Source organism: Mytilus edulis, chromosome 13 (assembly GCF_963676685.1).
Source record: "Mytilus edulis chromosome 13, xbMytEdul2.2, whole genome shotgun sequence".
NCBI lineage: Eukaryota > Metazoa > Mollusca > Bivalvia > Mytilida > Mytilidae > Mytilus > Mytilus edulis.
Window position 1 is genome coordinate 30,761,633 of NC_092356.1, and position 26,671 is coordinate 30,788,303.

The 26,671-nt window shown below is 32.7% G+C and overlaps 1 long non-coding RNA gene across 1 annotated transcript; it reads left to right on the forward strand.

The window, feature by feature from the left end:
- Window positions 1-4,106: 4,106 nt before the first annotated feature.
- On the forward strand, window positions 4,107-11,194 carry LOC139500854 (uncharacterized). Its single transcript, XR_011658377.1, has 3 exons — window positions 4,107-4,194; window positions 6,341-6,404; window positions 11,021-11,194. It is a non-coding gene; the product is annotated as an uncharacterized lncRNA (long non-coding RNA).
- The last annotated feature ends 15,477 nt before the right edge of the window (window positions 11,195-26,671 follow it).

Below are 26,671 nucleotides of genomic sequence, written 5' to 3' on the forward strand. Positions count from 1 at the left end.
TCGGTATTTTTTCAAATAAAATTCAAACACTTGACAGGGATCGCCAAGAAATACTCGTCTTTCAAAGCCGTAAACCAATTATATCATAAATGTGTATACTTAATGATAAATCGGGAATATACAAGAAGACAGTGACTCAGTCACAAAAGGTTCACACTCTCACACCAAAATATTTAGTTTTCGTGCAACGTTCATCACAGAGATGATTTCACGTTCAACGTGAAATTATGTCTTATTTCACGTTTTTTCCGTGCAAGCACCCCCCTTTACCACCCTCATTATAATGTATATTTTGTAAACCCCTATCTATACCTCTCCTTCATGGGCCATCTTATTATCTTATCATATCTTAGCTATTTACTTTGATTTGTCTAAACAAATTCAGTCATATATACTACAAGACATGAAGCGTTATTTTTTTATTTCCAATGATACAAAATTACCAATAAAACAAGCTAAAGGGAAATAACTGTTTATCATTTTTTAAGCCTGGTTCCCGATAAATGTGTGAAGCATCCTGAAGCATCTAAATGTTTCATTGGTTTCAGTTTGGCGGAGTTTGGATTTGAAGCTTATCTCGAGATGAACATTGTTTGTATATGTATGTCGTATGTGTGAACCCCCGCTTTGAACGTCATGACAACAAACAAGAATATAATGTTAAATTAAAAAAACTTTTTTGATTGTACTGGTATGAATTACTATGTACTGGTATGAATTACTACACAGACAGGTGTTAGTTGTCGCCGTCCTCTGTACATGTCCTTCCATCAGTTCCGACAGTTCGTCAGAAATTATTTTTCTCTGTAACTACCCAAAACCAATGGTAAACAACTGTAACTAAATGTTCCTTAGATTAAATTTATCTAAGGACTTTGTATTATCAAACATGGCTGATATTTATAAATGTAAAATGCAATTTTGGGATTCTAATAAAAAGATACTATATTAAAAGCAAACTTGATAGTGGCTGAGACTATAGTAATCTCAGATAGTGGTAAAACTATCAGATGCATAACAATTAAGTTTTCTCATGTTTATCACCTGAGAAATTTTTAAAAAGTTGACCTCTCATTTTGGAGTTATTGCCCCTGAAATATTTTTTTTTTTGCAAATTTCAAATTTGCGAGTGTACTGATATCGTCTTGGTACCTGTTTTGACGCGGACCAGAAATGACGCACCAATTTAGTTTTGGGTTTTATATTTCTAAACAAAAGCTGTGACGTCATCGATAATTACTATTCATAACATGATGGTGAAGGTCATATGACTACAACATAGATGCCTCAAACTCTGTCCAGACATGTTATTATTGCTTGAATTAGTAAAGATAATGCAATTTCCGCCATTTTATTAAGGTCAAAAACAGTCTACCCTTCCCAGAATGATTATCAGTCCTAAATCCACTTTGGCCGACCAAAGTATGTAAGCACATGCTGCCCCAGTTTGTGTTTTTCAAATCATATGACTGTCATGTGACATGGTTTTACATTTAAGCGGGAATCACTGTAGAACAAATGATCGTCGCTTATATAATTTTCTATGGTTTATAGATTTTTTTCATTCATTGTACGAAGTATACATTGTTTAATGTTTTAATGTCAATGTTGTTTTATGAATGCAATTACTTCTTATTTTCAAGTATATGGAATATATATGTCACTTTGATAAATTTGGAACAATTTTATATAAAATTTGAAATAAAATATAGGTTACAATTAAATTAATGAAAAAAATTGTGTTGCTATCAACATGATCATAAAAGTGACTGTAAATGTCAAAATTTGTTATTAAAATTAAATTTGTTGAATAGTGTTAACTTTAAATTATCCGGATTGAAGCAATTTTTCGAACATCATGTACACTGCAAGTGGTTTTTACTGGTTTGCTTATAGTGCGTCATTACTGGTACCCATCATAAGTTGACAGTCCGTTTGTAATGTTAGCAAACATGATTTTTATTGCTTTTACTGTTTCAAAAATCAACTGTTTAATGATTGAAATACATTAACAAGTGATCAATCTTTCATTCTATTCCGTGTTTCTTATTCTTTTAAATGGTAGATTAAATGCAGAGACAAACACAACGCTAGGTGCGTCATTACTGGTTCCTCGGGGATATGAACTACTACATGTACACAGTGACTAATTGTCAAAATGGTATTAACTTGAAAATTTTAATGAAAGAGAACTGGAATGGACAAAATTGACCAAGTGTCGAACTGTTCCTTAACAAGAGTACGTAATTGCCCCTGAATGTTGATTTTTATATTAATTTATACATTTTAGCCATTTTTGAATGGACTATTATACAAAAAGAGAAACTTTAAGGAGCACAAATGCTCAGTAAATTATATTCTACAAATAACATGTTATACATGTTATAACCAGTACATATTAATTGGCTCCTTTTAGGAGTTGATGCCCTTAAAAGCTGAATTTTAGGATATATTTGTATGGACTTTGTTCATTGTTGAAGGCTGAAGGTGACCTATATAGTTGTTAATTTTGTCTCATTTAATCTCTTGTGGAGAGTTGTCTCATTGGAAAGTTTCTTTTGTAACCTATTCTGACATCAGAATCAGACTTCTTTTAAACTGAGTTTTATTGTGCGTATTGTTGTGTGTTTGTTTTTTTCTACATATGCAAGAGGTATAAGGGAAGGGTTGAGATCTCAGAAAACATGTTTAACTCCTCCGCATGTATGTGCCTGTTCCAAGTCAGAATCCTTTGGCCTTTTTAGGCTTGAATAATTGTTTATTTTAGTTTCTTTCATATATTTCAGAGTTTAGTATGACGTCCTTTATCACTAAACTATTATACATTTTTGTTCAGCAATGTTCAGGGACCAGATGAAGAATGCCTCAGGTTGTGGGATTTTCTCGCTGAATTGCGTATCCATTGGTGGCCTTCGGCTGTTTTCTGCTCTTTGGTGGGGTTGTTGTCTCATTTACACATTTCCCATTTCCATTCTCAATTTTATACCACATATTCGTTTTTATATATACATCATCTTATGAACACACTGGTTTACGTACCCAGTTGATAGCCCTGAATAGATGAAGTGTTGAAAGAGTAACTGACTTATCTGTTCGAAGTTTATGAAACTAATGAAGAATGGTAACTCACAAATTTAAGAGGAGTCAACTCAATACTTTTATTACCCAAAATTGTCATGATACAGTTGTAAGTCTCACCTACATTTGTGTATATGTAATTTTGTGACATTTGATTCAAAATCCTGTATTTCCTCTATCAATTTTCATTGACTTACGACAAGTAGCTTTAAACTAACCTTATTACAAAATCAGATTAATTAATTTCTCATAAAAAATATATCGGAAACAGTACATGTAAAGCAAGCTCTGTCAGCATAAGCATAATTATGATAATAGCAGTGATCATGATGATGATTTTATTTAAAGCCAAATAAAGGAAGTATTTTCTGATAATCTATTTTTCAGATAATCTCCACTTGCATCAAGCCAAAAAAAAAAATGAACTCATCAAATCGATTATTTCAAAGAAAGCATCCCATACTATGCATAAAAGTTTATAAGCGTGCCAGCAATCAACAATGGTCGTCTATACATCAAAGTTTTACTGGGCTAGAATATAAGTCTTTGTTCCAACCCAAAAAAACATGTCAGCAATATTGAATGAAAGAGAAAATTAGATACAAAAAAAAAACCATAGTTCCTTTCAAGAAGAAAAGGTCAACATCAAAATCAGGCAGATAAACTAAGGTTCACAATCATGGATGAATTCTCACTGAATGTGATATAAATATTGTTATAACTGTAAAAATATTTTAATAATACAAACTTCAGTCATTGTAAGTAACACAAAGGCAAGACATTTTTCTGCAAGCATTCTGTTAAGTCTCATTACTAATGTCATTTTGTCAAGTATTTTTAAGCAAAGCCAACAAATCTAATTGGAGTTATTTCCCTTTGAACATTTGGATCATTATCAGGCTATGTCAATAGCCAAAGAAAAAGAAAAAAGAATTGGGTGGCAAATAATCAACAAATGTTACAATGATTTATAATGCCTTTAATGAAAGTATTATGTACTTGATGTAATGGAGAAAATGAAAACATGAGTTTCTTATTTCAGGTGTGACCAGAAACTACGACGAGATGAATACTTTAAAGACAGAAAAAATATGATACCTAACAGAACTTTAAATGGTAAACTATAATGCTGTTTCTAAAAAATGATTCTTAAAGGTAGCTACCATTTGATTTTAATTGGGGGGGCTAGGACGAAATTTGAAAAAAAGGCAGGACAGAATTTTGGTTTTTAAAAGAAAAAGGGCAGGATAACCAACTCTGCAAAAAAAAAGTCAGGATGACAATTTATGTATAAAAAAAAAGTCAGGATAAATAAAAAAAAAGCAGGACTGAATAGAGCAAAAAGTAAAAAGACAGGACAGAGATTAGAATTATAAAAAAAAAATGCTGGACAAAATTTTTCATCGTATGCCCCGAAATCGCAAAGGTAAACAGTTCAAACAAGAAAACCAACGGCAAAATAAGTGTACAAAAATCAGTTTTTGGGATACGATTGCTTTCAAGCAATCTGTAGACTTTTACCGTGAACTCAGGGCTGCATTCCCTCACGTCAACCGTTTTATTCTAAACATTCAGCAACATCTCAGATTCTTATGATTGTCTTGCTTTAAAAGGTAAAAACAAGCAAAAGAGTTAAACATAAACAACTTTCCTGTAAGGGAGCTACCATTTGATTTTTATGGGGGGGCTAGGATGAAAAATTTTGTCCTGCATTTTTTTTTAGTTCTAATCTCTGTCCTGCCTTTTTATTTTTTACTCTATTCGGTCCTGCCTTTTTTTTTATTAGTTTATCCTGACTTTTTTTACCTAAATTGTCATCCTGCCTTTTTTTTTGGCAAAGTGTCTCATCCTGCCTTTTTTTTTACTCAAAACTCCTGTCCTGCCTATTTTTTTCAAATTTCATCCTAGCCCCCCCATAAAAATCAAATGGTAGCTCCCTAATGTTCTTCTCATAATCTTCGTTTGATATTTCCCTTGACCTATTTGCATGTTTTTAACAACACGGAAACTCAGAATTAAAGCAATATTTATATTTAGTGTTTTTATAAATTAAGAAACACGTCAGAGGCAATTCCCTAGTTTTGATAAATGCGAGAGTTCTCTGAATTCCGATAATTCTATTTCTGTCATATAAGAACTGAAGTGGAGTTTTTCCATATTTTACCGTTATGAAACTGATATTTGATACTGTACTCTCATAAAGAAATGGAGAACTATTCATCATATCATTTAATAAACGTTCTTGTTCCAAATCGCAAGTCATGGGTTTATTTATGTATTAATGCGCATGCGTATTGTTTTCTTGATTTCAAGGGGTATCAGATTGAGTGGTTGCTCTGGATTCCCCGCTTCATTGATTAATTTGAAACTCATGGGATTCTTTCTATGTCTGTCTGCTATTGAGGGTTATTGTTGTTGCATAATTTTAAATCATATGCATCATTTAAATTAAAATAAATGTAGTCTACACCATAATGGTTTACCTATAACACCCTTTCAGCTGAAATGGAGTCTTCCATATTATCGTTTCACGTTGTCTCTCTTCCGGAAGTATTTTCCATCAAAATCGAAATACAATACGACTCATTAGATGTCGATAAACGTCGTATTATATTAAGAACTATCTCAATTTAAACAGAGGAGTGTGTACGGAAAGGAGTCATGCCCACTGACCCACAGGAAATTAATATTTAAAGAATTAGAAATGGGGTTCCTCCTAGAATTAAAGTTGATTAGATACGAAGTGAAAAACCTTCTCTCACTCTCAGTGACTGCTGTGGAAAGTGAACTTGGAATTGATAGTACAAAAATAAAACACAATAAGTATATTGCTCGTACACTTGTATCCGGGATTGGCTATTTTTAAAGTTGAGTGACTATTCAGATTATTACATTATGCATGTGCAGTTGAATTAGTTTTGAAAATAATACTATCCAGCTGTACCTGAGGGCTGCCAAAAATGCGTGACACTCACACATGTTCATGCTTTTTTGCGGCAGTATCCTTGGATCTATTTTTTTCCTCTTTGATCTTTTCAATGTTGGCCAAATCTCACGCGTTTGCTTTATGAAAAGTTGGCAGAACTGCTATACATGTGTTAATGAAAACTATGGCAATCATATCCCTCAGAGCATTCTGCTCTTTGATTATTTTCTTGACTTTTTTTTCTCAGTTTTCTTATAAATATGTATAAACATTTTATTATATAAACATGTAATTCTCAATGTCCAGTCAAAATTGGAAAAATTACTATAATTGCAGGTGAAGAACTGGAATCAAGAAAAAAATGAATTGTTACAGTGTATGAAAAGTACAAGTTACTTTTGTAAGTAAATTTATTGTATTTTAAAAACTTGATAAAAGTGGTGGGTGCTTTAATTTTTATCTGAATTCATGATAATTTTACTGCATAAAGGTGGATTTTTTTTTTATACAAGTAATATTGAAGGGTTTACAAAAATTAAAAATAAAAAGCCACATGTGACGATCTGAATATTTAAAGGAAGACTTGAAAATGGAAATTAACTAAATTGGTAATCAAATTGTTTTGTCAGATTAAATGGTTTCAAAAGCGGTACCTAAAATGAAGTTTAAAGACACAGTATGAGATACAAGTATGATCTTCAGAACAAAAACACTCAATAAAATTTAAATGTTTTTTTCTTTGCAGTTTATGTTGTGCTTATTTGAGTGTGACTTTTAAAAGCACAAAGGCTGGTTAAAAAAGGGTTGGGCAGATCACTCACACATGCATCTGTTTACCGCAGTACCTTGCCACACATTTGTATGCATTATATGTGGATCTCTTCTGTGGTTGTGACTGTTCAGTAATATTTTTTTGTTTGATTTTTAAAAGCACAAAGACTGTTGAAAAAAATAGCTGGGCAGATCACTCACACATCTAATTACCACAGTAACCCAGCCACACAATTGCATGCCAATCTGGATCTCGTCTGTGGTTGTGGCTGTCTAGTAATATTTATTTAAGTCTAGCTGTTTATAAATTTTTGTATCTATTTGTGGGTGTTTATGGTTGTCTCATTTAATGCTATTAATGTCATCTTTGTCCAATATTGTTTTGGACAAGTATTATATATACAATGATAACATGACAATAAATGTCATATAACTGTCATGTTTAAGGTAAAGGTTGTCGTGTTTAAGGTAAAGGTGGCCATCAGGTCTGGAGACCAGGAAGCTTCATGGCATACTATTTACATGCACTGTATGAGCAATAACTAATTTGTTCTTGTTTTTAGCTCACCTGGTCCATAGGCCTATGCAAGCTTTTGTCTGGAGACCAGGAAGCTTTATGGCAAAGTATTTACATGCATTGTATGAACAATGAAAACAATGTTCTTGGTTTCAGCTCACCTGGTCCATAGGCCCATGTGAGCTTTTTTTTCTGGAAACCAGGAAGCCTTATGGCATAGTATTTACATGCGTGGTATAAGCAATAACACTTTTGTTCTTGTTTTGGCTCACCTGGTCCATAGGCCTATGCAAGCTTTTGTCTGGAGACCAGGAAGCTTTATGTCAAAGTATTTACATGCATTGTATGAGCAATGAAAACAATGTTCTTGGTTTCAGCTCACCTGGTCCATAGGCCCATGTGAGCTTTTGTCTGGAGACCAGGAAGCTTTATGGCATATACTTTACTTGCATTGTATGAGCTATTACAAATTTGTTCTTTTTTTTAGCTCACCTGGTCCATAGGCCAATATGATCATTTATCTGGAGACCAGGAAGCTTCATGGCATATATATATTTACATGCATTGTATGAGCAATGAAAACAATGTTCTTGGTTTCAGCTCACCTGGTCCAAGGCCCATGAGACCTTTGTCTGGAGACTAGGAAGCTTCATGGCATAGTATTTACATGTATTGTATGAGCAATGACACATTTGTTCTTGGTTGTGGCTCACCTCTGCTGCTAAGTGAGTTTTTGCCATCACTTTGATCCAGTCATCATTTGAGTGTCTAGTTCAATAATTCCAAAAAATTGCCTTGATGGTCCATCTTAAAGGCCTTTTCAACATCGTGAATCTTCAACTGATTCAAGCTCTTTGGAGCCTCTAGTTTTTTATGTCCAATATTTAAATATTTTAAATAGATTTTTCAATATTGACTAGCAAAGTCTGAAAAAGCACATTATATATTCTGATATTTTATTTTTAAATTCTATTGTTTAGCTTTCTATTCACACAAAATTGTAATTAAATTAAAGGATTTAACACCTATCCCTCCATCCAAAAGGTTGAATCATATTTGCTGTTTAAGGTTGATGGAAGTCTAAATTGAAAAACAATAGAATTTTTATACTTTGCCAAAATTAAGTTAATATGATACTTCTTTTTTACAGCTAATTTCCTAATTCATGTAGGGTAAGACTTGGTTAGCTTGCTTGCTTTGTTTGTATATTGACAATTGTAATTGTGATAACGTCCAATCAAATTTAAATATAATATATACAGTTTAAAATGTGCATATTAATAATGTTTCAAGATGTCAATGTTAATTACAAAGCTTGAATTAACATTTATACAAACAAAACAAGCAAGTCAACCAAACATTGGTCTTGCTAGCATTATGAAAAGAGCTGTAAATATAAGAAAAAGCTTGTGTTACAGAAACAAGGAAATGTTTGGTTTATGTCACTGAGGCATCAACCCAATGACATGAATAATCAAGAGAGTTGAAGAGACATCTCGACAGCCTCAACCTTTCTACACCAAACAGATGTCTGCACAATATATCAATCTTTATTAAAATCATCCTGCATATAAAAAAATTGTAAATAATGTCAATGATCTGTCATGAACAGCAAATTATCCAAATGAAAACATTAGGATATGACAAAAGACAATCACTGCATGACAGGTTCCTTATTAGGAATGGATAATCAAGAGAGTTGAAGAGACATCTCGACAGCCTCAACCTTTTTACACTAAACAGATGTCTGCACAGTATATCAATCTTTGTGGACATACACATATAAGGTGTGGTTATAACTTAGATTTAAATTGGTTCTCATCAATCCCATTCTGATGAGGAAAGCAACTTTTGCATTGGTTCTAATCATTCTCATGGCCACAAACCACAATTAATTTCTTTATCAGTTCTTTACAATGTTTTGCATCATTAAAAAAATTGCACCATGCACTTTTGTTAATTTTTTTGTGTGTGTAATGTATAGCCCTAGTCCAAATATATATCCAAAATTCAGAAAGATTGAACCAGTCACTTTTACAAATTTAGCCAATACACATCCATACCCCTATTGACAAGTCAAGAGATGTTCAGAAAACTGTAAATACTACCTTTTTGCACTTGGCCTAATCACTCATTCGATATCAAAATCAGTTTAAATACAACATCCAAAAATTTATTTCACCTCTCTTCTTTCATTTCACCCAAAAAATATAAGAAATGAATGAGGAAGGGAAAAAAAAAATAAGGAAAAATACACTCTAATTAAAAGGAACTATATTCGTGGACAACGAAAAGCGGGGTCATTAATTGTGGTCTTGGGCCTATTATTCTAAAGAGGAATACTATTTTTTTGGCATTGGTTCTCATCCATTTAATTCTAAAAGAGGAATGCAGCTTCATAAGGATTGGATTTTGCAAAACTTTCTGGAACTAGTGTTTTTTCTTTTTGTTTCATAATTTTGACTTGTTGAATTTGAAAAGACATTTATTAGGATGATTAAATTGTTATTTGTCAATTTCTTGTCAAAAACAGATAGGTGTATTGACTCAGATATTTGTGGGAGGTAGATTTTGATAATTTTGGTCTAGTGGGGGTCTAGGAAGGATATTGAAACTGGAAAGGAGTAAAAATATTTGTCTCTTTATTTAAAAACCGCAACCAGAAACTTTTTAGAGTTGAACATTTTTTTTTAGAAAAATTGAATTTTATGGCGAATTATTAAAATATTTTTTTTAAGCGATTAAATGAAAATTAGAACTCCTCCCTTGATCACAGGAAGTGAAGTAAAATTATGCAAATTTTCCCCCAAAGACAACTTAAATACATGTCCCTGAAGACAAGTGAAAAGTCATAAATCTTGCAATTTGTTATCATCATGTTGTACAATTAACATGATAGATATCAATTTAACCTTCATTTACGTAATAAATCATTCCTACTTACATTTGTAAATCAAAATAAGGGGAGTTAACTTCTTTTGTACCAGTTGTATTTTGTGCTATCAGATAAAAATCTTATTGTATCTATGATAAATGTTTTTTTAATTTATCTGCAATCAGTTTAAAAAAAAATGTTCTTGGTGGTAACTAGAAAGTGCATGGTGGGACTTCTAAACTTAAAAAAGTCAGCAATGTTTAGAATGTTTTTCTTTTAAATTCCATTGACAAAGTTCTTTATGACACACTGACTATGGGATATTGAAATGTTCTTTTTAAATTATCATGGGAGTTTTGGCCCTCAGAAGTGAAAAAAATATGTGGCAAGTGGACAATGGTCTAGTATATGATCTTTGAATTACATGTACATGTATTAAAATCCCATAAAATCATTATGGGATAACCATTTAACTCTAATGGGGCTGGGTTATGGTTTCTTTTCTGAAAAATATACTTAACTTTAAAATTTTTGAAAATAAAATATTTTGGTCAGGCACAGTGAAAAAAAATTCTGATTTTTAAGCAGTTGACACTAGCAACTTGTCTCGGAAAATCAAATTCGTATATCCCTTAATATAACACTGTGTTATATTAAGGTATACAGGATTTTTTTTCAGAGGGAAGTGCCTGAGGGAGTTGCCTCTTAATTGAATGTAAAATTCATGAAAAAAGTTTTTACGCTTTGTGCACTGCTTTAAAAAAAAAGTACTTTCATGCTGGTCTGGAACCCCCAAAAAATCAGAATGAAAAAAAATATTATCTTATATATTTTTTGTTTGATTTATCTCTAGGTAGTAACAGGTCAAGAAGAAACCAGTTTAAAACCATAGAGGAAGATACCAGTCCAACATTAGCAACATTATGCTTGAGATAAAAATTATATCAGCTGTTTCACATAAGAACATGGTTTTGTGGTGGGAAAAAGGTATCGAGATGGATGGAAGAGAGTTTTTTTGGGACATCAGGTATTGAGCCTTTATTTTTACAGGAATACATGGTTGACACTTGGTAGGAATCAGGAATTGATGAATATTTTTTTTAGTATCAAGGAAAAAATGCTTTATCTTTTTGAGAATTCAGGATTTAGCTTTTATTTTTCTGGGAATTCAGGAACACACCCTCTTCTCCCCATCCTTCCATTGCTAAATCAAGAATTCCTTATGTGTTTGAAAAATATCTGAGAATTTTTTTTTTTATACCAAATCAAAGTCTTCATTCACTTTGTCAGTTTGTAATTGTAGCATTCATTTAATGATATAGAATGATTTGATATTTCGTGGTGTACCTTATTCGTTTTAGTGGAATCTACAAAATAACCAATTTAGGAACTGCTAAACAAATTCTTCCTGTTTGTCAATACTATGAATTTGTCCGAGTATGTCTGAATATTTAATTTTCCGTCAATTTCTAAAAACGATTAAGGGTACTCTACCTGTTTTTGGGTCAAGGTAATGTTTTTGGGTCAAGGTAATGTTTTTGGGTCTGGGTCGTTCAATGCTGTGCACTAACAGACTAAACATGTATGTAAGTTTTGATGAATGGGTGTTTAGGAAATTAACACAGGACGTTCCAAAAACACCTGGAACTAAACGTGAAGAAACTTGACATTTCTATTAGTATTCAACAATAATCTGATTTTGTTCATGTCCTCAAGCGACTTACTTACTTGTAATTTCCAATTTGCGTTTCATTAATTTATTCTGTAATTATTTCATGAAAGTTGAATTACTAGGGATTAATAAGATGTATTTTTTTTTTTTAAAAGAAGAGACGAAAAATAAAATTTGAAAGTCTAAATAAAACATTTCAAGAAGGGTTTTATTTTCTTGTAAAATCAGTACTAACTGCTAAATTGATCTGTTATTAATTTTGCAGATTACACCGAATTATCAGATGTGAATCCAGGATTTTTGAAATAGGAAGCCCTTAACTAGGCAGCATTTAGAGTTGGACACATAATAGTCTATGCATATAACATATGTGTTGCTTTTTCTTGGGGGGGGGGGGGGGGGGGTCAGCCCCTGGGAGAAAGAAGCCTTAAGACAATAAAAGTTGTCATTATAACATCTTCCTTGTGCAAAAAGAGCAACATGGAGTGACTTACATAATTTCAACCTTTTGAAGGACGATCCAATATTCACGTACAGTTTAAGTTATATAATTTACTAGATCATCAAATGTCAGAGGATTCATATATGTAATGAAGTTTTGATTGATTTAAATGACCTTCATTCAAGTAGTTTAAATAGTCACTAATTAAAATTGTAGTTCCTTTTGATTTTAAAACATAAAATCTTTAAAATAAATAATATGAGTCTTTTTTAAGCTATTATTTAAGAGAAAATCTGTTGAACTGTTAAACTTTTGTACACATTTTGTTGTTGTCAAATTTAAAAAAAAAAAAAATAAAAAAATAAAAAAAATAATAAAGGTACCAGTCCTTATTGCAAACCAGTAATTGTGATAAAATGAGATGATCCATATTTTAAGGGGATGGGAGATTATGCAACAATATTATGGATTATGTTTATATACGAACACAAAATATTTTTTTTTATTTATAATAGTATGATGTTGTCGTTGTCTGAGTTGTCTGCATCGTCAGATGACACATTGGTTTCTGGACAATAACTTAAGTTTAAGTGAATGGATCTATGAAATTTTTAAGAAGGTTCAATACAAAAGGAAGTTTGGGATTGATTTTGGGGATAGGGTGCCAACCTTTTAGGAATTAGGGGCCCAAAAGGGGCCCAAAACACGCATTTTCTAGTTTCAGGATAATAACTTGTGAAGAAGTATTTTGATTGCTCTGAAATTGTACCACAATTTTTAACTCCACAAGTAAAAGGTTAGGATTCATTTAAGGGGTTATGGGGCCAACAGTTTAGGAATTAAGTGCCAAAAAAGAGCAAAAAAGAAGCATTTTTCTAGTTTCCAGACAATTACTTGTGTGTCAGTGTATGGATCTCTCTGACATTGTATCACTAGGTTCAATACAACAAAGGGAAGGCTGGGATTGAGTTTGGGGTTAACTGCTCCAAACATGTAGGAATTAGGGGCCAATAAAGGGCTAAAAACAAGCATTTTTCTAGTTTCTACAAATAACTTGTGTTTAAGTGTCTGAAATTGTACTACAAAATTCCAAACTACAAAAGAAAAGCTGGGATTGAAAGGCTGGGTTATTTCTCCAAGGTGGGTTTCCAAAAGTTGGGGGGAGAGGGGATTTTGTTGGAGGGATCATATTTTTTTAAAAATTTTGATTTTTTGAAAAGTTTTTGAAACAGTATTGCGCAAAAAATTGTAAGATTATTGACCACATTTATTTTGTGTCTGAAACCTATATTATGTCAAAAATTGGATCACAATTCAAATTTAGACAGTACAAGGTTGAATATTGTGTCAAAATTTGCCCCAACTGTTCATTGTTCGACATCTGCGGTCGTATCAGGCTGCGCTCAGCAAAGCATTTTATTATGGTTAAGAAAGAACTTCGATACATTGGGTCAATGTTCATTAATAGTTTGAACTTAGATATATTTTGTTACTTTTAACTTGGGTCATAATTCTTATCTTGAATAGACAATTACAAATAGAAATGAGAAAGAATGCTAACAAAAACTTGATTTTTTTAAATTTAAAGAGTAAAACATGGTGTATAGGAGACACATCTTACAAATGTAGATGTGTTTCAAAATATATGTCAAACAAACATGTTTTCTGCTATTTGGTCGGGCTGTTGTCTCTTTGACACATTCCCCATTTCCAGTCTTAATTTTATATAATCCATTATCAATCTATCAATTCCAATCTTTTTTATTCAAGTTTTTATTTATCAAAAAGTCTACTGAAGCCCTCAGGTATGTCCTTTTCACACATTGGTCTTTTAACACAACAAGTTAATTTCAACACTTACAAATTCCAACTCAATATACTGGTAATCCAAACCTATGTCCGTTCATTTAGATATAGGAAGATGTGGTGTGAGTCCGTTCGTCACTTCTTTTGTCTGTCTGTCCTGCTTCAGGTTTTTTTTGGTCAGGGCAGTTTTTGATGAGGATGAAGTTTAATCAACTTGAAACTTAGTTCACATGTTCCCTATATGATCTTTCTAATTTTAATGCCAAATTAGAGTTTTGACCTTAATTTCATGGTCCACTGAACATAGAAAATGAAAATCCAAGTAGGGAATCCATGTACTATGGACACATGCTTGTTAGTTTTTTGTTTTTTTTGCCATAAGTCTCTTCAACTTATGACATTTGATTTTCACTTTGGGATTTTTCGCCTCTATTTTATGATATCCCAGAAAGTAACAGGTATAACTAAATATTTTATTTTGTAGATTAATTTTTTTGTGGGGGTTCCATTTTTTTGTGGATTTAGGAAAACTTTTCATGGATATTAAATATGTAGTTTTGGCAAAGACTGCATAATGATACATTCCTTTAAAATATTTGTTATTCGTTGAACATATAAATTCATTGTTCCCCTGTTCCAAAGAAATCCATGAACATTGGTATCCAACAAATATTAATGAATCCACAGTATGTAATTTATTTTTTATAGACCCCACATGATTTGGTTACAGGGCATATGAATGGATTTGATTTTGACAAAACATGTATTAAATCAATCACATTATGAATTGTTATTAAGATAAATTGTACCAATAAAGTATATGTATTTATATGTACAAATAAGAAAATTATGTAAAGAGACCTTATAATTGAAGGTCATACAGAAAAGTATAAAAAAAGGTCATGAAAGAGAAGCTTTACGAAATACTTAAACAGAGCAGGTTTGAATAAATATATAGCAAGAAAGCTAAGATATTCTTTATTGTTCTCCTGGCCCCCAAGGAAGGAGGGGGACTGATTAATGTCTATCCCTCCATCCATGTTTACTTCCGTCCCATAATTTTTTTTTCAGATTTTCAGCAGGAACTTCTTATCAGAGCTTCTTGAGAGTTGTAATTGTTGGCATAACAGAGTTACTTCCCTTTCAAAACAAGAAAATAATCTGAAAGGATTCAAAGGACGAAGAAATTGATACATGTAAGTACCAATTATCAGGTTGTCTGCATGTTGATATCGTAAAATATCAGCTGCGAGACATAATATGAAGCTTTTTGTCGAGTAAGAGCAGCGAACGAGATCAAAAATCCTTCATATTATGTCGAGCAGCTGATATTTTACAATATTAATATGCCGATAACCTGATAATCGATTTATCGGGCTGTATTTGTGTCTTTTGGAAGTGTTGTCTTAGTTTCACCAGCAACCGGAAGTTGACTTGATAAGTTCGGGTCAAACTTATCAACGTCGGTTCAAACATTATGACGTCACTGATATGTCCGGGTCAAAGTTATTAAGGCCAGGTCAACGTATTTGACGTCACAAAGCCGTGATATGGAGTTTTATTAAGAGCTGAGCAGATTGATATAGACAGTTGGACGACCGATAATGAACGATTGAAATAAATTCATAAAACAAATTGCTCTAACCCCATATATATCGTTTTAGGTCACTAACACACTATTTAACTAATATTATAGGCATTGATCCCGGATTTGATAAAAGGTGGTGGGGTGGCGCTACTGAGAATTATGAACTAGAGGATCTTATCTTGACACAAAATTGAATGAATTTTTCATTTGATCTGATCATCTGATTTTCACATCTGATTTTCACATTCATCTTTCATCAACTTACCAAATACTTACATATTCATACACCCACATAATGGCCACAAACACATTCTTACACACATACTAATGTTTCCTTAAACTTACCCAGGGAAGGAAAAATCTTATATTTTTTGTTCTTCTTTTACCAGGTCAAAAATCAAGACTCCAGTATGCTGTTTTGGGCGGCGGAGAGCGGCAAACATTTGTTAAATTTATAAGGTCAGTTTAAGGGAAACTATTTATGGTAAATCAATAATATTTGGTATGCATTTGTTTATGGATTGACACTAGTACATCTCCTTATCATGGCAATTATTTGGCCCTGTACAGTGTAAGTTATAATCACAATTTAATTAAGTAAATCCATTTTTTTTTGGTTCAAGCTGAGACAGTAAAGTTTTTGTGGACTATTTTATACATTATGTCCATGGTTTTTTTTCTGTCTCTCTCTGTGTTTATATATTTCCCCCTCATAGTGATATAATGTCGAGATCAGTGCACCTTTGGCTACAGGTACATGTGTATTTGCTTTTTTAGCTCACCTGGCCTAAAAGGCCATGTGAGCTTTTCTCCTCACTTGGCGTCCGTCGTCGTCGTCGTCGTCGACGTCGTCGTCGTCGTCGTCGTCTGTCGTCGTTAACAATTTTTCAAACATCTTCTCCTCTGAAACTACTGAATGGATTTGAAAGAAACTTAAAATGATTGTTCCTTAGTATATCCTGCACAAAATGTGCGCTTCGATTTTTGATCCGTCAAAAAACATGGCCGCCGTTACTTAAAATAGAACATAGGGGTCAAATACAGTTTTTGGCTTATATCTCAAAAACGAAAGCATTTAGAGCAAATCTGACATGGGGTAAAAATGTTCATTAGGTCAAGATCTATCAGCCCTGAAATTTTCAGATGAATCAAACAAACCATTGTTGGGTTGCTGCCACTTAATTGGTAATTTTAAGGAAATTTTGCAGTTTTTGGTCATTATCTTGAATATTATTATAGATAAAGATAAACTGTAAACAGCAAAAAAGATCAGCAAAGTAAGATCTACAAATAAGTTAATATGACCAAAATTGTCAATTGACCCCTTAAGGGGTTATTGTCCTTTAATGACAATTTTTCACAATTTGTTCATCATATTTGCTAACTTTAAAAAATCTTCTCCTCTGAAACTACTGAATGGATTTGGTTAAAACTTAGCATGGTTGTTCCTTAGATTATCCTGCACAAAGTGTGTGCTTTGATTTTTGATCCGTCAAAAAACATGGCCGCCGTTACTTAAAATAGAACATAGGGGTCAAATGCAGTTTTTGGCTTATATCTCAAAAACGAAAGCATTTAGAGCAAATCTGTCATGGAGTAAAAATGTTCATTAGGTCAATATCTATCAGCCCTGAAATTTTCAGATGAATCAAACATCCAATTGTTGGGTTGCTGCCACTTAATTGGTAATTTTAAGGAAATTTTGCAGTTTTTGGTCATTATCTTGAATATTATTATAGATAAAGATAAACTGTAAACAGCAAATATGATCAGCAAAGTAAGGTTTACAAATAAGTCAATTTGACCAAAATTGTCAATTGACCTCTTTAGGAGTTATTGCCCTTTAAAGACTTTTTTCACAATTTGTTCATCATGTTGACTTACTTTAAAAAATCTTCTCTTATGAAACTGCTGTATCAATTTCAGCCAAACTTAGGCTAAATGAGTTTCAGAGTTTCAGAGTATCTAGTATAAATTTTATATTTCATTTCCTTGTATGTCAAGAAACATAGCTCCTATGGCTAAAATAGAACATAGGAGAAAATGATTTTTTTTTGCTTTTGAAGAAAATAGGACGATTCAAAGAACATTTAAATAAATTGAAAAGCCAAAATAATCATTGATGAGAGATTAAACCAAAAAAATTCAGGTGAGCGATTCAGGCTCTTGAGAGCCTCTTGTTTTAATTATAGTTCCAAATGATCCATTATTAACTTCTTACTATAATTTAAGCAGCATACTGAATAGTTTTATACTCTGATTTACCTCATTTAAATGTATTTTTAGTTCATCTTACTGTTCTATAATAAGACATGTTTAAAATTTAAAAAAAAAAAAAAAAAAAAAAATTAAATTAAATTAAAAAACTAGTTGATGATTTGAAGGTTGAATGAGCTATAATTGTTAACCTCTGTGTCATTTGGTCCCTTGTGGAGAGTTGTCTCATTGGCCATCTTACCACCATTTTTTATTTTTATATTTAAATTTTCCATAATTTTTTGTTATGAAATGGTGCAAAGATATTTAACACCTTTTGGATATTTAAACCATGCTAATTTGATAACCTTTTATGATATTAGAGTATTTTACAAATCTGGTACAAAAGTAATATGTTAATATGTCTACGATAATATAACCTATACTGAAAACCACTCATCCAAGTGATTGTCGCCATTAGAAAACGAAAATTACCCCTGACAGATAAGGGGTATGTTGTATTATATGTAATTACAACAACTGCATTATACTTGCATAATTTGTCGAAATTCTAACAAAAGGAACATATTTTAAATTTACGATATTTGACAGTTGACACATATTCTGATGATATTTATGTGCCTTTAAATAACAGTTCTAGAAGATACAAGATGCATAAAAGATTAAATTTTAACAGGGATATGATAAAAACTTGAAATCTGAGATATTTTTTTATGTTTTCAGATATATGTATTGTAGTCCTAACAGTTTATTATGTGTAAATGATACCACATACAATTAAAAATTTGGGTTGATGTATACACTAGTTACTTACTTACTATGTACCTGCTTTTTTATAAGTTTTACATCTATACACAATATTTCATTTGTCTGAATTAAAAGAATAATTATTGTAAATTCAGAAATTATTGCGAGCTTTTTATAACTGGGACAAATGCCGCAGGATATTAATCGCAATAATTTAAACTCCCATTTTGAAATTTTTGATAGGAATTTTTCTCAATATAGCCAAAATTGAAATCACATTTTAGTAAAAAATTACAAAATCACAATACTAGATGCATGCAATAACTTCTAAATTTACAGTATACTTCTATTCTTCTAAACTGTGGAAAATCCTTCCATTTTTTTGTTGAATAAGTCAAGAGCCTGTTATTTAGTGGTTGTAATTTTTTTTATTGTTTCATATATTAGTCTGGACATTGATTTTCATGTTTGAATTGTTTTACATCTTTAATTTTGAGGGCAATTTATAGCTTTCTATGTGGTATGTTTTATTTATTGGTGAAGGCCTTACCATGACCTATAGTTGCTAACCATCTAGGTCATTTGGTCACTGATGGAGAGTTGTCTCACCAGCATTCGATCATACAACATCTTATTTTTATATTTTAAAAGTAAGGGCTAGAGCCAGATAAGTACACACCAATATGATTATTTTTACACATTGATGGTGAATAAAGAATGCTTCTCATTCCATAAAATATGTCCCTTGGTTCCTGCTTACAAAATTATGATTTGTGTCCCTTGGTTCCTGGTAACAAAATTATGAGTTATGTCCGTTGGTTCCTGGTAACAAAATTATGAGTTATGTCACTTGGTTCCTGCTTACAAAATTTTCTGTTATGTCCTTTGGTTCCTGGTAACAAAATTATGAGTTATGTCCCTTTTTCCTGCTTATGATTTAAGAGTAATGTCCCTTGGTTCTTGCATACAAAATTAGAAGTTATGTCCCTAGGTTCCTGCTTACAAAATTATGAGTTATGTCCCTTGGATCCTGCTTATCAAATAATCAGTCATACCCCTTGGGTCCTGCTTACAAAATTATCAGTTATGTCCCTTGATTACTGCATACAAAATTATCAGTCATGTCCATTGGTTCCTGCTACCAAAGTTATGAGTTTTGTCCCTTGGTTCCTGCTACCAAAATTATCAATTATGTCCCTTGGTACCTGCTTACAAAATTATCAATTTTGTCCCTTGGTTCCTGCTAATAAAATTTTGAATTTTGTCCCTTGGTTCCTGCTTACAAAATTAAGAGTTTTGTCCCTTGGTTCCTGCTTACAAAATTATCAGTTATGTCCCTTGGTTCCTGCTTACAAAATTATCAATTTTGTTCCTTGGTTCCTGCTTACAAAATTATCAATTTTGTCCCTTGGTTCCTGCTAACAAAATTTTGAATTTTGTCCCTTGGTTCCTGCTTACAAAATTATCAGTTATGTCCCTTGGTTCCTGCTAACAAAATTTTGAATTTTGTCCCTTGGTTCCTGCTAACAAAATTAAGAGTTTTGTCCCTTGGTTCCTGCTTACAAAATTATCAGTTATGTCCCTTGGTACCTGCTTACAAAATTATCAATTTTGTCCCTTGGTTCCTGCTAACAAAATTTGAATTTTGTCCCTTGGTTCCTGCTTACAAAATTAAGAGTTTTGTCCCTTGGTTCCTGCTTACAAAATTATCAGTTATGTCTCTTGGTTCCTGCTTACAAAATTATCAATTTTGTTCCTTGGTTCCTGCTTACAAAATTATCAATTTTGTCCCTTGGTTCCTGCTAACAAAATTTTGAATTTTGTCCCTTGGTTCCTGCTTACAAAATTATCAGTTATGTCCCTTGGTTCCTGCTAACAAAATTTTGAATTTTGTCCCTTGGTTCCTGCTAACAAAATTTTGAATTTTGTCCCTTGGTTCCTGCTTACAAAATTAAAGAGTTTTGTCCCTTGGTTCCTGCTTACAAAATTATCAGTTATGTCCCTTGGTTCCTGCTTACAAAATTATCAATTTTGTTCCTTGGTTCCTGCTAACAAAATTTTGAATTTTGTCCCTTGGTTCCTGCTTACAAAATTAAGAGTTTTGTCCCTTGAATCCTGCTTACAAAATTATCAGTCATGTCCCTTGGTTCCTGCTACAAAGTTATAAGTTATGTCCCTTGCTTATCTGGTCAATGATCCTTCTTTACTTTTTTTTTTACAAACATTTCAGTTTGATGACAGAGTTGTTTGTTTTCTTGAGCATTTATGAGGAGCATTTATAGTTAATTTCAACATGTTTAAGACACCATAGTGCAGAACAACACTGACGTTTGCCAACTATAACATGGTCTTTAATTAATTAATCAATAAAATTATGATTAATAAGAATATTATAATTTGATTTGAAAATAAATCTAAAAAAACGAATAGCTAATTTTGCAATTCAAGAGATCAAACAATGGTTTTTATGATTAAAAAAAATTAAATGATGAAATACATTGCCCAAAACAGAGTTGTCTCCCCTTTTACATTTTATTGAATTTCTTATTTTTTTGAAATAGTTTAAATTTGGAAATCCATGCATTGATTGATTTATTTATTTACTCATTCAAAATATTTTGAATAAAGGATATATTTGTATTGGTAATAAAAGATAAAAAAAAATCCCAATTGAACACAACTTTTACTGAAGGAATGTAGACAGTTCAAATGATATATATACTGTTGTGGTATAGTTTAACATCATTGTTTATGTTTTTTTTGTTTAAACAAAATATATAAAGACCCCCAAGAGGTCAATACAAAATATGCCACAAAAAAAATAAGCAGTTGAAGGTTTTTGTTTTTCTAATGAGTTATTGAACTAATAAAAATGTCAGTAAGAAAATTTTATGCCTATATTTACTTCATTGATCTAGATTTTTATTTCTTAAAATAGACAGAGGAATGTCATCATAAATAACTCGAACCAACATTGCTATGGACTCACACATAGTGATCAATTGAGAATGGATTATTTAACATGCATTTCATGTTTTATTTTTAGCTCACCTGGCCTAAAAGGCCAAGTGAGCTTTTCTCATCACTTGGCGTCCGGCGTCCGTCGTCGTCCGTCGTCGTCCGTCGTCCGTCGTCGTCGTTAACTTTTACAAAAATCTTCTCCTCTGAAACTACTGGGCCAAATTAAACCAAACTTGGCCACAATCATCATTGGGGTATCTAGTTTAAAAAATGTGTCCGGTGACCCGGCCAACCATCCAAGATGGCCGCCATGGCTAAAAATAGAACATAGGGGTAAAATGCAGTTTTTGGCTTATAACTCAAAAGCCAAAGCATTTAGAGCAAATCTGACATGGGGTAGAATTGTTAAACAGGTGAAGATCTATCTGCCCTGAAATTTTCAGATGAATTGGATAACCCGTTGTTGGGTTGCTGCCCCTGAATTAGTAATTTTAAGGAAATTTTGCTGTTTTTGGTTATTATCTTGAATATTATTATAGATAGAGATAAACAGTAAACAGCAATAATGTTCAGCAAAGTAAGATTTACAAATAAGTCAACATGACTGATATGGTCAGTTGACCCCTTTAGGAGTTATTGCCCTTTATAGACAATTTTTAACCATTTTTCGTAAATCTTAGTAATATTTTACAAAAATCTTCTCCTCTGAAACTACTGGGCCAAATTAATCCAAACTTGGCCACAATCATCTTTTGGGTTAGTAGTTTGAAAAATGTGTCCGGTGACCCGGCCATCAAACCAAGATGGCCGCCATGGCTAAAAATAGAACATGGGGTAAAATGCAGTTTTTGGCTTATAACTCAAAACCCAAAGCATTTAGAGCAAATCTGACATGGGGTAAAATTGTTTATCAGTTCAAGATCTATCTGCCCTGAAATTTTCAGATGAATCGGACAACCCGTTGTTGGGTTGCTGGCCCTGAATTAGTAATTTTAAGGAAATTTTGCTCTTTTTGGTTATTATCTTGAATATTATTATAGATAGAGATAAACTATAAACAGCAATAATGTTCACCAAAGTAAGATTTACAAATAAGTCAACATGACTGAAATGGTCAGTTGACCCCTTTAGGAGTTATTGCCCTTTATAGTCAATTTTTAACCATTTTTCGTAAATCTTAGTAATCTTTTACAAAAATCTTCTCCTCTGAAACTACTTGGCCAAATTAATCCAAACTTGGCCACAATCATCTTTTGGGTTAGTAGTTTGAAAAATGTGTCCGGTGACCCGGCCATCCAACCAAGATGGCCGCCATGGCTAAAAATAGAACATGGGGTAAAATGCAGTTTTTGGCTTATAACTCAAAACCCAAAGCATTTAGAGCAAATCTGACATGGAGTAAAATTGTTTATCAGGTCAACATTTATCTGCTCTGAAATTTTTAGATGAATCGGACAACCCGTTGTTGGGTTGCTGACCCTGGATTGTTAGTTTTAAGGAAATTTTGCTGTTTTTGGTCATTATCTTGAATATTATTATTGATAGAGATAAACTGTAAACAACAATAATGTTCAGCAAAGTAAGATTTACAAATAAGTCAACATGACCGAAATGGTCAATTGACCCCCTTAGGAGTTATTGTTCTTTATAGTCAATTTTTAACAATTTTCATAAAATTTGTAAATTTTTACTAACATTTTCCACTGAAACTAATGGGCCAAGTTCATTATAGATAGAGATAATTTTAAGCAGCAAGAATGTTCAGTAAGGTAAGATGTACAAACACATCACCATCACCAAAACACAATTTTGTCATGAATCCATCTGCTTCCTTTAATATTCACATAGACCAAGGTGAGCGACACAGGCTCTTTAGAGCCTCTAGTTCTTTTTCTTAGGCTAAATAAAAATATATGTGTGGTTCCAGTTACCCTACCTATAAGTACCCTAAAGAAAGCACTGTTAAAGTCAGAATGTTGCACCCATAGATTCAATGTAAAAATAATCCATAAAATAAAAAAAATAAATTCCTACCTACATTGTACATGTACCTATTCCAACTTTTTTTAGCTCACCTGTCCCGAAGGGACAAGTGAGCTTATGCCATCACTTGGCGTCCGTCGTCGTCCGTCGTCTGTCGTCTGTCGTCGTCTATCGTCTGTCGTCGTCTGTCGTCGTAAACTATTTCAAGAATCTTCTCCTCTGAAACTACTGGGCCAAATACTTTCAAACTTTAACTGAATGTTCCTTAGGGTATCTAATTTATAAATTGTATCCGAAGTTTTGATCTATCAACAAACATGGTCGCCATTGCTAAAAATAGAACATAGGGGTCAAATGCAGTTTTTGGCTTATAACTCAAAAACCAAAGCATTTAGGGCAAATCTGACATGGGGTATTATTGTTTATCAGGTCAAGATCTATCTGCCCTGAAATTTTCAGATGAATCAGACAACCCGTTGTTGGGTTGCTGCCCCTGAATTGGTAATTTTAAGGAAATTTTGCTGTTTTTGGTTATTATCTTGAATATTATTATAGATAGAGATAAACTGTAAACAGGAATAATGTTCAGCAAAGTAAGATTTACAAATAAGTCAACATGACGGAAATGGTCAGTTGACCCCTTTAGGAGTTATTGCCCTTTATAGTCAATTTTTAACCATTTTTCGTAAATCTTAGTAATCTTTTACAAAAATCTTCTCCTCTGAAACTACTGGGCCAAATACTTCCAAACTTTAATTGAATGTTCCTTAGGGTATCTAGTTTGTAAATTGTATCCGAAGTTATGATCTATCAACAAACATGGTCGCCATTGCTAAAAATAGAACATAGGGGTCAAATGCAGTTTTTGGCTTATAACTCAAAAACCAAAGCATTTAGAGCAAATCTGACATGGGATAATATTGTTTATCAGGTCAAGATCTTTCTGCCCTGAAATTTTCAGATGAATCAGACAACCTGTTGTTGGGTTACTGCCCCTGAATTGGTAATTTTAAAGAAATTTTGCTGTTTTTGGTTATTATCTTGAATATTATTATAGATAGAGATAAACTGTAAACAGCAATAATGTTCAGCAAAGTAAGATTTACAAATAAGTCAACATGACGGAAATGGTCAGTTGACCCATTTAGGAGTTATTGCCCTTTATAGTCAATTTTTAACCATTTTTAGCTCACCTGGCCCGAAGGGCCAAGTGAGCTTTTCTCATCACTTGGCGTCCGGCGTCCGGCGTCCGGCGTCCGGCGTCCGGCGTCCGTCGTCTGTCGTCGTCCGTCGTCCGGCGTCGTTAACTTTTACAAAAATCTTCTCCTCTGAAACTACTGGGCCAAATTTAACCAAACTTGGCCATAATCATCATTGGGGTATCTAGTTTAAAAAATGTGTCCGGTGACCCGGTCAACCAACCAAGATGGCCGTCATGGATTAAAATAGAACATAGGGGTAAAATGCAGTTTTTGGCTTATAACTCAAAAACCAAAGCATTTAGAGCAAATCTGACATGGTGTAATATTGTTCATCAGGTCAAGATCTATCTGCCCTGAAATTTTCAGATGAATCGGACATTCCATTGTTGGGTTGCTGCCCCTGAAATTGTAATTTTAAGGAAATTTTTCTGTTTTTGCTATTATCTTGAATATTATTATAGATAGAGATAAACTTTAAACAGCAATATTGTTCAGCAAAGTAAGATGTACAAATAAGTCAACATGACCAAAATGGTCAGTTGACCACTTTAGGAGTTATTGCCCTTTATAGTCAATTTTTAACCATTTTACGTAAATCTTAGTAATCTTTTAGAAAAATCTTCTCCTCTGAAACTACTGGGCCAAATTTAACCAAACTTTGCCATAATCATCATTGGGGTATCTAGTTAAAAAAATGTGTCCGGTAACTCGACCAACAAACCAAGATGGCCGCCATGGCTAAAAATAGAACATGGGGTAAAATGCAGTTTTTGGCTTATAACTCAAAAACCAAAGCATTAAGAGCAAATCTGACAGGAAGTAAAATTGTTGATCAGGTCACGATCTATCTGCCCTGGAATTTTCAGATGAATCGGATAATTGGTTGTTAGGTTGCTGCCCCTGAATTGGTAATTTTGAGGAAATTTTGCTGTTTTTTTGTTATTATCTTGAATATTATTATAGATAGAGATACACTTTAAACAGCAATAATGTTCAGCAAAGTAAGATGTACAAATAAGTCAACATGACCAAAATAGTCAGTTGACCACTTTAGGAGTTATTGCCCTTTATAGTCAATTTTTAACCATTTTTCGTAAATCTTAGTAATCTTTTAGAAAAATCTTCTCCTCTGAAACTACTGGGCCAAATTTAACCAAACTTAGCCATAATCATCATTGGGGTATCTAGTTTAAAAAATGTGTCCGGTAACTCGACCAACAAACCAAGATGGCCACCATGGCTAAAAATAGAACATGGGGTAAAATGCAGTTTTTGGCTTATAACTCAAAAACCAAAGCATTAAGAGCAAATCTGACAGGAAGTAAAATTGTTGATTAGGTCAAGATCTATCTGCCCTGGAATTTTCAGATGAATCGGATAATCGGTTGTTAGGTTGCTGCCCCTGAATTGGTAATTTTGAGGAAATTTTGCTGTTTTTTTGTTATTATCTTGAATATTATTATAGATAGAGATACACTTTAAACAGCAATAATGTTCAGCAAAGTAAGATGTACAAATAAGTCAACATGACCAAAATAGTCAGTTGACCACTTTAGGAGTTATTGCCCTTTATAGTCAATTTTTAACCATTTTTCGTAAATCTTAGTAATCTTTTAGAAAAATCTTCTCCTCTGAAACTACTGGGCCAAATTTAACCAAACTTAGCCATAATCATCATTGGGGTATCTAGTTAAAAAAATGTGTCCAGTAACTCGACCAACAAACCAAGATGGCCGCCATGGCTAAAAATAGAACATGGGGTAAAATGCAGTTTTTGGCTTATAACTCAAAAACCAAAGCATTAAGAGCAAATCTGACAGGAAGTAAAATTGTTGATCAGGTCACGATCTATCTGCCCTGGAATTTTCAGATGAATCGGATAATCG